Genomic DNA, 13432 nt, shown 5'->3' on the forward strand with positions numbered 1-13432 from the left:
TGAGTGAAGGATGCTTTGTTGCGAAATAGGAAGCCGATTCTAGATTTCATTTTGGATTGGAGATGCTTAATGTGAGTCTGGAAGGAGAGTTTACAGTCTAACCAGACACCTAGGTATTTGTAGTTGTCCACATATTCTAAATCAGAACCATCCAGAGTAGTGATGCTGGACGGGCGGGCAGGTGCGGGCAGCGATTGGTTGAAGAGCATGCATTTAGTTTTACTTGCATTTAAGAGCAGTTGGAGGCCACGGAAGGAGAGTTGCATGGCATTGAAGCTCGTCTGGAGGTTAGTTAACACAGTGTCCAAAGAAGGGCCAGAAGTATACAGAATGGTGTCGTCTGCGTAGAGGTGGATCAGAGAATTACCAGCAGCAAGAGCGACATCATTGATGTATACAGAGAAAAGAGTCGGCCTGAGAATTGAACACTGTGGCCTCCTCAGAGATAATTGAGGTAATATGTACATGTAGGTAGGGGTAAAAAGAGCAAAGCACAAGGCACCATTTTCTTGTTTATAAAATGTATGGATAGCCAGGGGCACACTCCAACACTCAGACATTATTTACAAAAGATGCATTTGTGTTTAGTGAGTCCGCCAGAGGCAGTAGGGATGACCACATGTTCTCTTGTTAAGTGCATCAATTTGATCGTTTTCTTGTCCTGCTAAACATTCAAAATGTAACGAGTACTTTTTGTTGTCAGGGAAAATGTATGGAGTAAAAAGTACAATATTTACTTTAGGAACGCAGTGGAGTAGAAGTAAAAGTTGTCAAAAATATAAATAGTAAAGTACAGATACCCCAAAAAACTACTTAAGTAGTACTTTAAACCACTGCTTTCTGCACAGTGCATTGTCATGCTGAAACAGGAAAGGGCCTTCCCCAAACTTTTGCCACAATGTTGGAAGCACAGAATCATCTAGATTCTAGAATGTCATTGTATGCTGTAGCGTTAAGATTTCCCTTCCCAGATTCGTCCGTCGGACTGACAGATGGTGATTCATCACTCCAAAGAAAGTGTGTCCACTGCTCCAGAGTCCAATGGCAGCGAGCTTTACACCACTCCAGCCGACGCTTGCATTGCGCATGGTGATCTTAGGCTTGTGTGCGGCTGCTCGGCCATGGAAACCCATTTCATTAAGCTCCAGACAAAAAGTTATTGTTCTGACTTTGCTTCCAGAGGCAGTTTGGAAATAAGTAGTGACCGAGGCCAGATGATTTTTACGCACTACGCAATTCAGCACTTGGTGGTCCCATTCTGTGAGCTTGTGTGGCCTACCACTTCACAGCTGAGCCGTTGTTGCTCCTAGACATTTCCACTTTACAATAACATTACTTAGAGTTGACCGGGGTAGCTCTAGCAGAGCAGAAATTTGACAAACTGACTTGTTGGAAAGGTGACATCCCATGACTGTGCCACATTGAAAGTCACTGAGCATTCTACTGCCAATGTTTGTCTATCGATATTGCATGGCTGTGTGCTCTTTTGTATACACATGTCAGCAATGGGTGTGTCTGAAATAGCCGAATCCACTAATTTGAAAGGGTGTCCACATACTTTTGTATACAGTGCATTCAGAAAGTATTCAGACCCCTTGACTTTTTCCATATTTTTGTTACATTACAGCCTTATTTTAAAATTAATTAAATGATTTTTTCCCCCTCATCAATCTCCACACAATACCCCATAATGACAAAGCTAAAACATGTTTTTAAACATTTTATCAAATGTATTTATTATTTAAATACCTTTCATAAGTATTCAGACCCTTTACTATGATACTCAAAATTGAGATCCGGTGCATCCTGTTTCCATTTGATCATCCTTGAGATTTCTACAACTTAATTGATGTCCACCTGTGGTAAATTCAATTGATTGGGCATGATATGTAAAGGCACACCTGTGTATATAAGGTCCCACAGTTGACAGTGCGTGTCAGAGCAAAAACAAAGCCATGAGTTCGAAGGAATTGCCCGCTGAGCTCCGAGACAGGATTGTGTCGAGGCACAGATCTGGGGAAGGGTACAGAAACATTTCCGCAGCATTGAAGGTCCAAGAAGGGGACAAAGGGCCTTGATCAGGGAGGTGACTGTTTTTATGTGTATGTGAATAACTCACGTCGGAGAGGTTGGTAAAGTTCTATCATAATCTTTTACTCCAGGTATAACATGTTACAGGTCACAACATCCTAATCAGACACTCATAATGCACCTGTTTATATATCCTAGATTGGTGCTCCGCTAGTGCCATCTCTGGGTTGGCATTATGCCCATTATCTTAACATCTTCCTTTTCATTTATAGTTAGCTCGAGCACTTCATGCCATTTTAATACCACAGTGAAAATACCTATTTACATTATCAAACCCCCTTTTTTTATGAGTTAAAAGAATCATTGTCCATCTCTTAAGGGACATGTTAAGGTCTGATGTTAGGCCTTGTCCTAGTGTTTCGCACTGCTAGCATATGAGGTTGGGCTCCTCTGGGATCCTCATTCCTCTTCCACAGCCTCCTGAAATTGTGGAGGCACTGTCAGCAGAGATAACTGTCCTGGTGGGGTCTTCCCAATCTCCTCATTATGTGTCCTGCCCACACCATCCAGAGGATATTCACAGTCTTACCATGTGGCCCTCCTGTGACCTATGCTCTCCTGAACTGGGCGTAGTTCCTTCAACTTTCGGCCCTTTACTTCCACTTCATATGACCTTGCACTGAAGTGCCCTATGCATGTGCCAAGACTCCATGTGGCATCCCTGGCGTGAGGTTACAGGAGCACTCTGACAGCTTGGCCTTGTTTTATTACAGGCAGATTTTTTGCATGCTGGTCATAGTAATGTTTTGACTTGTCCTGCCGTGCACATTTGTGTGCCTGAACATCCCCAATAACCTTTGGTGCGAGGAGCTTGGGAGTTGTTGGCAACAGAGAGCAGGTGCGTCTAGACATTAAGCCCTGTACAGGACTGCTGCCGAAGCCCTCTGTGGGAGTAATTCTCCATGCCAAAATGGCTTGCCACACATACCCCACCAAGGCAGTTCTCTCTTCAATGCTAGGCAGACTCTTATTTTGCCAGGCTTTTCCACCACAACCATGTTGCTTATCCACTTAGTAGGTTTGGTGACCTTCGTAATGACACCATGTTCCTCCATTGAATCAACAGCCTTTAGTATCTTTTCCTTCAGTGGAATGGGGATTCGGCGGGGAAGCTGTTGAACTGGTCTAACAGACTCATCCACCACCAGGTGGCGCTCACCTGGCAGAGCCCCCATCCCTTCAAAAACGTCCTCAAACTGTTTCAGTATTGCCTCCTGAGGTGTTCAAGTCTGATGGGACCTTTTTGTTTTGTTTTAGTACTGACATGATGAACGACATGTTGGTGGTTGAGCTGTAGTACTTAAGCTTTTTCACACGTTTCTGCTGAAAGGAGAGGCTTTTGCAAGGTTTTCACCACTTGGAACTTTAGCACATATGTTTCCCCAATCATGATTGGCTTGTAGTTCTGGTGTAATACTGGGCCATTGTACAGCCTTTGCCTTGCTTGGTTGTGGCTTTGCATCTCCATCCTGCATTACTTGCATAAAGTCTCTGTAGCTGAGTATATTGACCGTTGAGCCACTGTCTAACTGGCATTTGGTAGTGCAGCTTGGATCGTAATCACAGTTATCACATGTCAGTGGGGTACGCTTTAAGTTTGTAAACCATTTATCTTTGCCGCTTTGAACAGAATTAACATCTGTCATGTATAGCATGTCCACTTCGTCTTCAGTTTGATCCCACGTGTATCCTGTCCTAGCAGATTGGCAGGCTTACTTTGACTTTGTCTGCACACTTGAGCAAAATGTTTGTTTTTTCCAAAGAATTTGCATATGACCCCATATGCTGGGCATTTGGCTCTTCCGTGTGTTGATCCGCAGTACATGCGCCCTTCTTTAGTATTTTTCCGCCTTAGTTCACTATCCGATCGATGAATTATGTTTCCATTTTCTATCGACATGGTCTCTGTATTTGTTCCGAGTGGCATAATTGACAGATTCTGCCTGTTCAGGGACAATGTTCATCTTTTTTTAATTGGATCTGTGTCTGTTTGCTTGTTCTGCATATATCTATAGTTTGTCAGCGTAAGTTGTGGTTGGCGCAGCATACTTGCTCTAACTCTGTTATTTTTACAGCCAATCACAAGTCTGTCTCTGATCATTGTGTCTCTCTTTGACCCGAAATCACAACTGGCAATTGACATGACGCAACCTCACAACATATTGACCAGACGTCTCTGCTTGAGTTTGTTCACGTGTAAAAAATTAATCTTTCATAAATCACATTACGGGTGGGTTCAACATGTCAGGTCCAGGACTTCCCCAGGTCCAGGACTTCCCCAGTTCTAGGGGACGCTGAAGCATATGGCAGTCTCTTCCAATAACACTAAGCAGTGTTGCCACACTCACATGCAGGTATTTTTTATCTAAGCCCGTAGTGATTTCATAATTCTCCCACTGATCACGTAAAAATAACCAGATTTGATACAAATCGCCTTTCATGTCCATGGCGCTAGGCACCGGAATTTGACAGAGACATTGCAGGCTCTTCGTCCTCGCTCATTTGTTCCACTTATTTGCGTTTATCCGACAGTGATTACATTGTCCACATACCTTATCCTCTTTTCCACAATGCTTGACTTTGGGTTAATTTCTCTGACACCATGTTTTTTAATGTGTATGTAAATAACTCACGCAGGAGGGTTGGCGTTATGCCCTTTCTCTTAACATTGACAAAGAACCCAATGGTCACTCTGACAGAGCTCCAGAGTTCCTCTGTGGAGATGTGAGACCCTTCCAGAAGGACAACCATCTCTGCAGCACTCCACCAAATCAGGTCTTTATGGTAGAGTGGCCAGACGGAAACCACTCCTCAGAAAAAGGCACATGACAGCCTGCTTGGAGTTTGCCAAAATGCACCTAAAGACTCTCAGACCATGAGAAACAAGACACTCTGGTCTGATGAAACCAAGATTGTACTCTTTGGCCTGAATGCCAAGCGTCACGTCTGGAGGAAGCCTGGCACCATCTCTACGGATAAGGATGGTGGTGGGAGCATCATACTGTGGGGATGTTTTTCAGCGGCAGGGCCTGGGAGACTAATCAAGATCGAGGGATAGATTAACGGAGCAAACAACAGAGATCCTTGATGAAAACCTGCTTCAGAGCACTCAGGATGTCAGACTGGGCCGAAGGTTCACCTTCCAACAGGATAACGACCCTAAGCACACAGCCAAAGTCTCTGAATATCCTTGAGTGGCCCAGCCAGAGCCCGGACATGAACCTGAACAAAAATCTCTGGAGAGACCTAAAATTAGCTGAGGATCTGAAGAGAAGAATGGGAGAAAGTCCCCAAATACAGATATACCAAGCTTGTAGCGTCATACCCAAGAAGACTCAAGGCTGTAATCACTGCCAAAGGTGCTTCAACAAATTTCTGAGTAAAGGGTCTGAATACTTATGTGAATGTGATAGTTTTCTAGATTTAATACATTTGCAAGAATTTCTAAAAACTATTTTTGCTTCACCATTATGGTGTATTGTTTGTAGATTGATGAGGAAAACAATTTGTTTTATCCATTTTAGAATAAGGCTGTAACGTAACAAAATGTAGAAAAAGTCAAGGGGTCTGAATACTTTCCGAATGCACTGTATAGATAGTGTATATAAACATTTTAGCAATGGTTGTTACGCTCGTTGATAGGAGACCAAGGTGCAACGTCGTAGGCGTACATTTTTCTTTATTAAAAATGACACCGAAAAATAACAAAATACAAAAACTAACGTAAAGCAACTACACACAAACAAGATCCCACAACTGAAGGTGGGAAAAAGGGCTGCCTAAGTATGATCCCCAATCAGAGACAACGATAGACAGCTGCCTCTGATTGGGAATCACACTCTGACCTAACTAAATAGAGAAATAAAAAGGCTCTCTAAGGTCAGGGCGTGACAATGGTATAATTGCGTGATATGATAGCATTTTACAAACCTGCTCCGTCTGTCGCCGCAAGACTAATGGTTTTGACCACAAAAATTCTGCTTCACTACATGCCCCACTGCTTTGATTGTTGTAACATTAGCCCATTAAATAAAATGTAAAGAACTTATAGATACATGTCATTTGCAGTGTGCATAATTGTGAGCAAAGTCATTGAAGCTTATCATTTCACTTCCCCTGTGAAAACCATGTTCACGGGCTGACTTGACTTTGCTGTACTGATTAACCTTAGCTAAGGTCATAATCAATCTCTTGGCCCGAGGGAAGAGCTACTTATGACTCCACTGACCAGGCATGATGGAAGAGGCCTAACATGGAAGGAGAAATCATGCATTCCAGCCCTGTCATAGTTGGCACCAGCTGTCGTCTACGTCTTTCTCTAGTTACAATTCAGCCAAATTCCATAGACGTGTTTCCTAAAGTGCAGTAAAGTGCAGTAAATCCACACAAGTGTCAAACTCATTCCATGGAGGGCCGAGTGTCTGCAGGTTTTCGCTCCGCCTTATACTTGATTGATGAATTAAGGTCACTAATTAGTAAGGAACGCCCCTCACCTGGTTGTCTAGGGCTTAATAGAAAAGGGAAAACCAAAAACCTGCAGACACTAGACACATGGAATGAATTTTACACCACTGTCCTATGGGGACAGCCTCAGAACCCTTTTGGAACCTTTTTTTCTGAAAGTGTAGGTGTTGTGGTTGTGTCATTAAGTGAATGTGACATAATCCATGAGGCTGTGACTCATAACCTTCTAGCGTTTGCATTCTCTTGTCATGAGTTAACCCAAGGTGTTTAGCATTGAGGTTGATAAAAGGAGATCTTTTTTCAGAAAATCAAACAATACTTCATTATGCAGCCCTAATATACCAGCTTTTGTACCACTTTTTAAAATATCTCCATACATGTACAAATGAAGAACAGTCAAATCAGTTGTAGGCCATGTCACCCTATAGCAAAAAAAGCATTGGATTCAAAGCTGTTTAAAATAGGAGCACATGACCAAGCATGATGGAGGAGCTACAGTCTGTGTTTCCCGCAGACGTCTTAGCGGGTAGGCACGGTGCGACTGAGAAAAACGACCCTTTATGTTTCATTGTGTCTCAAAAGAAGGAGAGCAGACAGTTATCCAAACAGCTTTTCCATTTAAATCCTCAGCGTCAGTCAGTGGTACATGCAGGGAGTCCAGTCGACTCACAGAGCACTGACTTCAGTCAGCAGGGCAACTAGTGGGAAGGTTGTCTGAAAAAGGACACTCCTCACAATGTTTGGGGTGTGTCATCATAACCCTCTTACCCCACGTTCATAACCAAATGGGAAGGTGGTATTTACCACATACAGCTGGGAAAAATCCACTTGAACGGCCTGCCAACTGGTAATTACTTGTGGGAATCTCGTCTATCAACCCTGAGCTCTGACTTCTCCCACATGCTGACCTCTGGTTTAAGCTACTAAGGAATAACAGCTTTTTTGATCAGTCGCATGTAACAACAAAGCGTAATTTATAAAAAGCAATCCATTAATGTGGTTTTTGAACACTATATTTTGTTTACAAGCATGATAGCTGTACTTTTAGTTTTTGGTTCATGCAACTTGTTGGCCATTAGCCAATCACTTTCTCAACGAGTTCAAAGCACTTTAATGCATCCAACTGGTATTTACAACTTCACAATTGGTAATTACCACCTTCCCACTTGGATATGAATGCAGATTTAGCCCAACAGAGCTCGCTGTCATGTACAGTTAACAGTAAGTACAGTTATTTTAACAGTAACACTCCATCTTAGGGCATACCAGTGAGGAAATGTTCGAGTTGAGTCATGCTGTTTTAGCAGTATGTGTCAGATGTTGGAAGGTACATCCTTAATCGGTTGATGGTTCTGATTAGGAAGTCATTGTTTACTTCGCCGAGCAGTGCCCAATAAATAATTAAATCCAGTTGTTAGATGTTTCCGCCCTCCCCAGATAAAAATCAAACATGGATGTCAATGCTTGGTTGCACACGCTCAGTTCTACTTCCTGTCAGTGCATCACGGCCCCTGTAATGTAAGGCTTATTAGCTAAGACAAACAGATGTGAAACACAGACAAATGTGCGCAAAGTGAGAATACAACATGGAATCCATGTTTGGTTTTGAATTGGATGTGAGCGAAATAATTAGATGTAATTATTTATTGGACACTGCTCGGCAATGCAAATGGCGCAATTCCCAATCAGCACGTTTACCGATTACAGATATGCTTCAGAAAATTGTCAAAAAATTACATGTCAAAAAATTACATGTCAAAAAATTACTCGCAGGGTGGGTATATTCAACTAGACTTGAGTTCCACTTGGTCTACAACCTTGCCTAATTTAGGACTAAGGTTTTGAGTATTTTTTTGGTTCATTGGACTGTTTGCTCTTACAGGACTATCACATTCGATAATGATGAATCATTATTTTGTTGATCCCTTATGTTAGTCCAATCAGTGCAGTATTGTTGCACAGGACCTTGTATCCCAGAGCCTTCATTGCGTTAAGATTATCGTTAGAACCATCTTACGATGTATCTTTAGTAGCCATGGTTTTCCTAGAGCCTTTGTTAGTTAATTGGCTCTCAATAAAAAACCTTCGCACATGTAGATCAGCCAAAGTGTATCGTTAGGCTTATTTTCTGCCTTACCTCACAAGATACCATTTATCACAATTTATAAGTGTTTTGTGTGAACGGGCATGATCACACGATTATAAAATGTCTCCGTTGTGTAATGTATAGGATCTAATGTAATATTTGAAATATGTATTTGTAATATTTTGTCAAGCTTAGTTTTATCCAAAACTGAATCTTATCCAGAACAAATTGGAAACACTTGGAACACTATAAACGCCAAGCCATTGTTGGAGGTCAGTGAAACTACAATAATACAGCAAGGCTGCCGTTCAGCACAATCCAACATAACCGGCAGTGGCAGCAGCACAGTCGATTTGGTTTATATAATGCTCATATTCAACCTGAGCCTGTGGCAGACTCACAATGATGGGGATATCCTTAAAAAATACAGTGTCACGTGTGCTCCCTCTCCGGCCTCTAGATCACCAGGCTGCTGATTATTGCTCACACCTGTCACCATCGTCACACGCATCAGCGCCTCATGACACTCACCTGGACTCCATCACCTCCTTGATTACCATGCCTATTTATGTCACTCCCTTTGGTTCCTTCCCCAGGCGTTATTGTTTCAGTTGCTTCGTATTTCTTGGTTTGTATTATGTTCCATTTATTTACCTCTCTGGGATTTGTGGGACACTAGCATGGCCAACATCCAGTGAAAATGCAGGCTCGGTGCTCACGAGCTCGTGTACTCCTTCACGGTCCGGTATATCCGGCGCCACCTTCCCGCCCCAGCCCAGTACCATCAGTGCCTACACCACGCACCAGGCTTCCAGTGCGTCTCCAGAGCCCTGTTCCTCCTCCACGCACTCTCCCTGTGGTGCGTGTCTCCAGCCCAGTACCTCCAGTTCCGGCACCACGCACTAAGCCTCCTGTGCGTCTCCAGAGCCCTGTACGCACTGTTCCTGCTCCCCGCACTAGCCTTGAGGTGCGTGTCTCCAGTCCGGTACCACCAGTTCCGGCACCACGCACAAGGCCTACTGTGCGCCTCAGCAGGTCAGAGTCGGTCGTCTGCCCAGCGCAGTCTGAGCTGCCTGCCCAGCGCCGTATGAGCTGCCTGCCTGCCCAGCGCCGTCTGAGCCATCCGTCTGCCCAGCGCCGTCTGAGCCATCCGTCTGCCCAGCGCCGTCCGAGCCATCCTTCTGCCCAGCGCCATCCGAGCCATCCGTCTGCCCAGCGCCATCCGAGCCATCCGTCTGCCCAGCGCCATCTGAGCAATCCGTCTGCCCAGCGCCATTAGAGCCGCCCGTCTGTCCCGACCCATTAGAGCCGTCCGTCAGTCAGGAGCTGCCAGAGCCGCCAGCCAGTCAGGAGCTGCCAGAGCCGCCAGCCAGTCATGAGCTGCCTTCCAGTCATGAGCTGCCCTCCAGTCATGAGCTGCCTTCCAGTCATGAGCTGCCTTCCAGTCATGAGCTGCCCTCCAGTCATGAGCTGCCCTCCAGTCATGAGCTGCCCTCCAGTCATGAGCTGCCTTCCAGTCATGAGCTGCCCTCCAGTCATGAGCTGCCCTCCAGTCATGAGCTGCCACTCAGTCCGGAGCTGCCTCTCTGTCCGGAGCTGCCTCTCTGTCCGGAGCTGCCTCTCTGTCCGGAGCTGCCCTTCAGTCCGGAGTTGCCCCTCTGTCCTGAGCTACCTCTCTGTCCTGAGCTACCTCTCTGTCCTGAGCTGTCTCCTAAATCTAGGGGGTACCTTTGTGAAGGTTCCTAGACCAGGGTCGGGGGCGAGGGTCGCCACTCAAAGGACGCTAAGGACGGGGACAAAGACAATGGTGGAGTGGTGTCCTCGTCCTGCGCCGGAGCCGCCACCGCGGACAGATGCCCACCCAGACCCTGCCCTTGAGTTTTAGGGGTGCGTTCGGAGTCCGCACCTCAGGAGGGGGGTACTGTCACGTCCTGACCATAGTGCTTATGTGTTTTGCTTGTTTTAGTGTTGGTCAGGACGTGAGCTAGGTGGGCATTCTATGTTGTGTGTCTAGTTTGTCTGTTTCTGTGTTCAGCCTAATATGGTTCTCAATCAGAGGCAGCTGTCAATCGTTGTCCCTGATTGAGAATCATATATAGGTGGCTTGTTTTGTGTTGGGATTTTGTGGGTGGTTGTTTTCTATGTCAGTGTTTGTGCCACACGGGACTGTGACGGTTAGTTTGTTTTTGTTATTTTGTAATTGTATATTGTTTTCATGTTATTAAATCATGGAAACTTACCACGCTGTACATTGGTCCTCCGATCCTTCTCGCCTCTCCTCGTCCGAGGAGGAGGAAGAGCTAGACTGCCGTTACAACCTCAGATTTCCCACTTCCTGGTTGGATTTTTTCTCAGGTTTTTGCCTGCCATATGAGTTCTGTTAAACTCACAGACATCATTCAAAAAGTTTTAGAAACTTCAGAGTGTTTTCTATCCAAATCTACATATTCTAGCTTTTAGGACAGAGTAGCAGGCAGTTTACTCTGGGCACCTTTTTATCCAAGCTACTCAATACTGCCCCCCTGTCCCAAAGAAGTTAAATATTCACTCCCTGAACTTGCTTCCCGACCCCCAGCGCACACGTTACATACAGGCTCCCACGAGAGGAGATACTCAGACTGCTCGACCTTGTGTCTCCCTCAATCAGCCGACCAACCCGCTGCAACTTTGCACTGAGTATTGAGGTGCATCATTTAATAGCCAGGCTCTTTTACACAGTGAGGAGTTTCCTCCAGATCCTTGGGGATGGACACTGCCACAGCAAGGCATCTGTATCCAGGTGTGCCCACGCAATGACTATTGTTCTTCTGTGCCATGCCCCTCAATATTTTGGCCTTCCTCAAACAATGGAGTCAATGTAGGATATGTACCCCAAAAATTGGGCTGAGGGGTTAAAATATATTGGTATTTTATATACATTATCAGAAAGCCAAAATATAGGAAGGATTTTGTAATTTTTTTTAATGAAAAACCAACGCATGCCATAGAGGGTTAGTTAGTGTATATTTGTGGGCTAAAAGGAAACAGACAGATACAGTATATAGTTATGCTGTGTGCTAAAGCACTCTGGAGGAAAGAATACAACCGGGGTTAAAATCTTGAAATCAATTAGCATTACCTGATAAATGGTGGGTTTGTACATTAGAGTTATTTTTATTAATAAAAACTAATCTGCGGAATGTATAGGCCTAGCCTACATTTCACATGCTTATGACGCAAGCGGCATCAATTTCAGCACCAGGGAACTGGACAGCTCCCTCAACGGGATCATGTGAAAAACTGAACATGGCCCTAACGACGCGCTTAGCTGTCACACTTACAGGTTCACTTGTTTCAGAAAAAGTTGGCTCGTATATAACTATGCATCTGGTATGGTCATTGAAGTGCTTAATACATTACATTGCAACTGGGAAATGAGACCCTGATCAGTTTCTGGTTTATGCAAGTTTGTAACAAAATTGGGCAATGTGCCATGATCACAGATGGTTGTTTAAAACTGCACTAATTCTGAATGACTTCTGAGGTCCACTCAGAGATAGTGTGATATGTCAGAGCGGACGGTTTGGTAATAACGCACTCTTCACACCCTCTCCCACTTATCTCTCCATTGGGATGACATAAGACCCAAGGATGAGAGCTTTGAAATGGAAAGCAGCTTTATCTACATCCATAGAATCAACATGCATATAAACAAACATACATATAGAGCACTCCTTACACCTCCCTGTAAAAAGATGTAAAAGTAAAAAAAGTGAGGGGGAATAGTGAATTGTACAGTACTGAGTCAATTCACTGTTCCCCCTCACTTCCCCCCTCACCTCATGACTTTGACAGCTTTTCACAGGGAGGAGTAAGGAGCGCTCTGTATGTTTGCCAACACGTTCAACCTTGGTTGATTCCATGGATGTAGATTACGTTGCTTTCCCTTTCATGAAGGGTTCCATTTCAAGGCTCTCTTCCTGAGGGTAGCAAAGTCATTGCTGGGCTATGGTTACATAAATGTATCACTATGTCCTTCATTGTGTTTCCAGGAATGGGTTTATCCCCCGCAATAAATACACATTGATTGAAGCTCAATGTTACATTTAAATCTCCCTTCCATCATATCTAAGCTAATATGACACCAATCTCGATGAAAATTCACAAATCAACTTGATTGGAGGTGCACAACACACTCCCTACCTCTTGTCATGAGACATCAGTCCGTTACCGAAAACCACATATCGGATTTTTAACAGGGTTGTTAGCATTAGGGAAAAAAAAAAATCTTGCCCAGAATTAGCTCAATATATAGGCGTCGGATAAGAATGAGACTACAGCGTCCATAAAGTGATCATTAGACTCGCCACTTTTCAAATCAAAATCAAATCATATTTTATTTGTCACATGCACATGGTTAGTAGATGTTAATGCGAGTGTAGTGAAATGCTTGTGCTTCTAGTTCCGACAATGCAGTAATAACCAACGAGCAATCTAACCTAACAATTCCACAACTACTACCTTATACACACAAGTGTAAAGGGATAAAGAATATGTACATAAAGATATATGAATAAGTGATGGTACAGAACGGCACAGGCAAAATGCAGTAGATGATATCGAGTACAGTATATACATATGAGATGAGTAATGTAGGGTATGTAAACATAAAAGTGCAAAGTTTAAAGTGGCTAGTGATACATGTATTACATAAAGATGGCAAGATGCAGTAGATGATATAGAGTACAGTATATACATATACATATGAGATGAGTAATGTAGGGTATGTAAACATTATATTAAGTGGCATTG

Source organism: Salvelinus namaycush, chromosome 17 (genome assembly GCF_016432855.1).
Source record: "Salvelinus namaycush isolate Seneca chromosome 17, SaNama_1.0, whole genome shotgun sequence".
Classification (NCBI taxonomy): domain Eukaryota; kingdom Metazoa; phylum Chordata; class Actinopteri; order Salmoniformes; family Salmonidae; genus Salvelinus; species Salvelinus namaycush.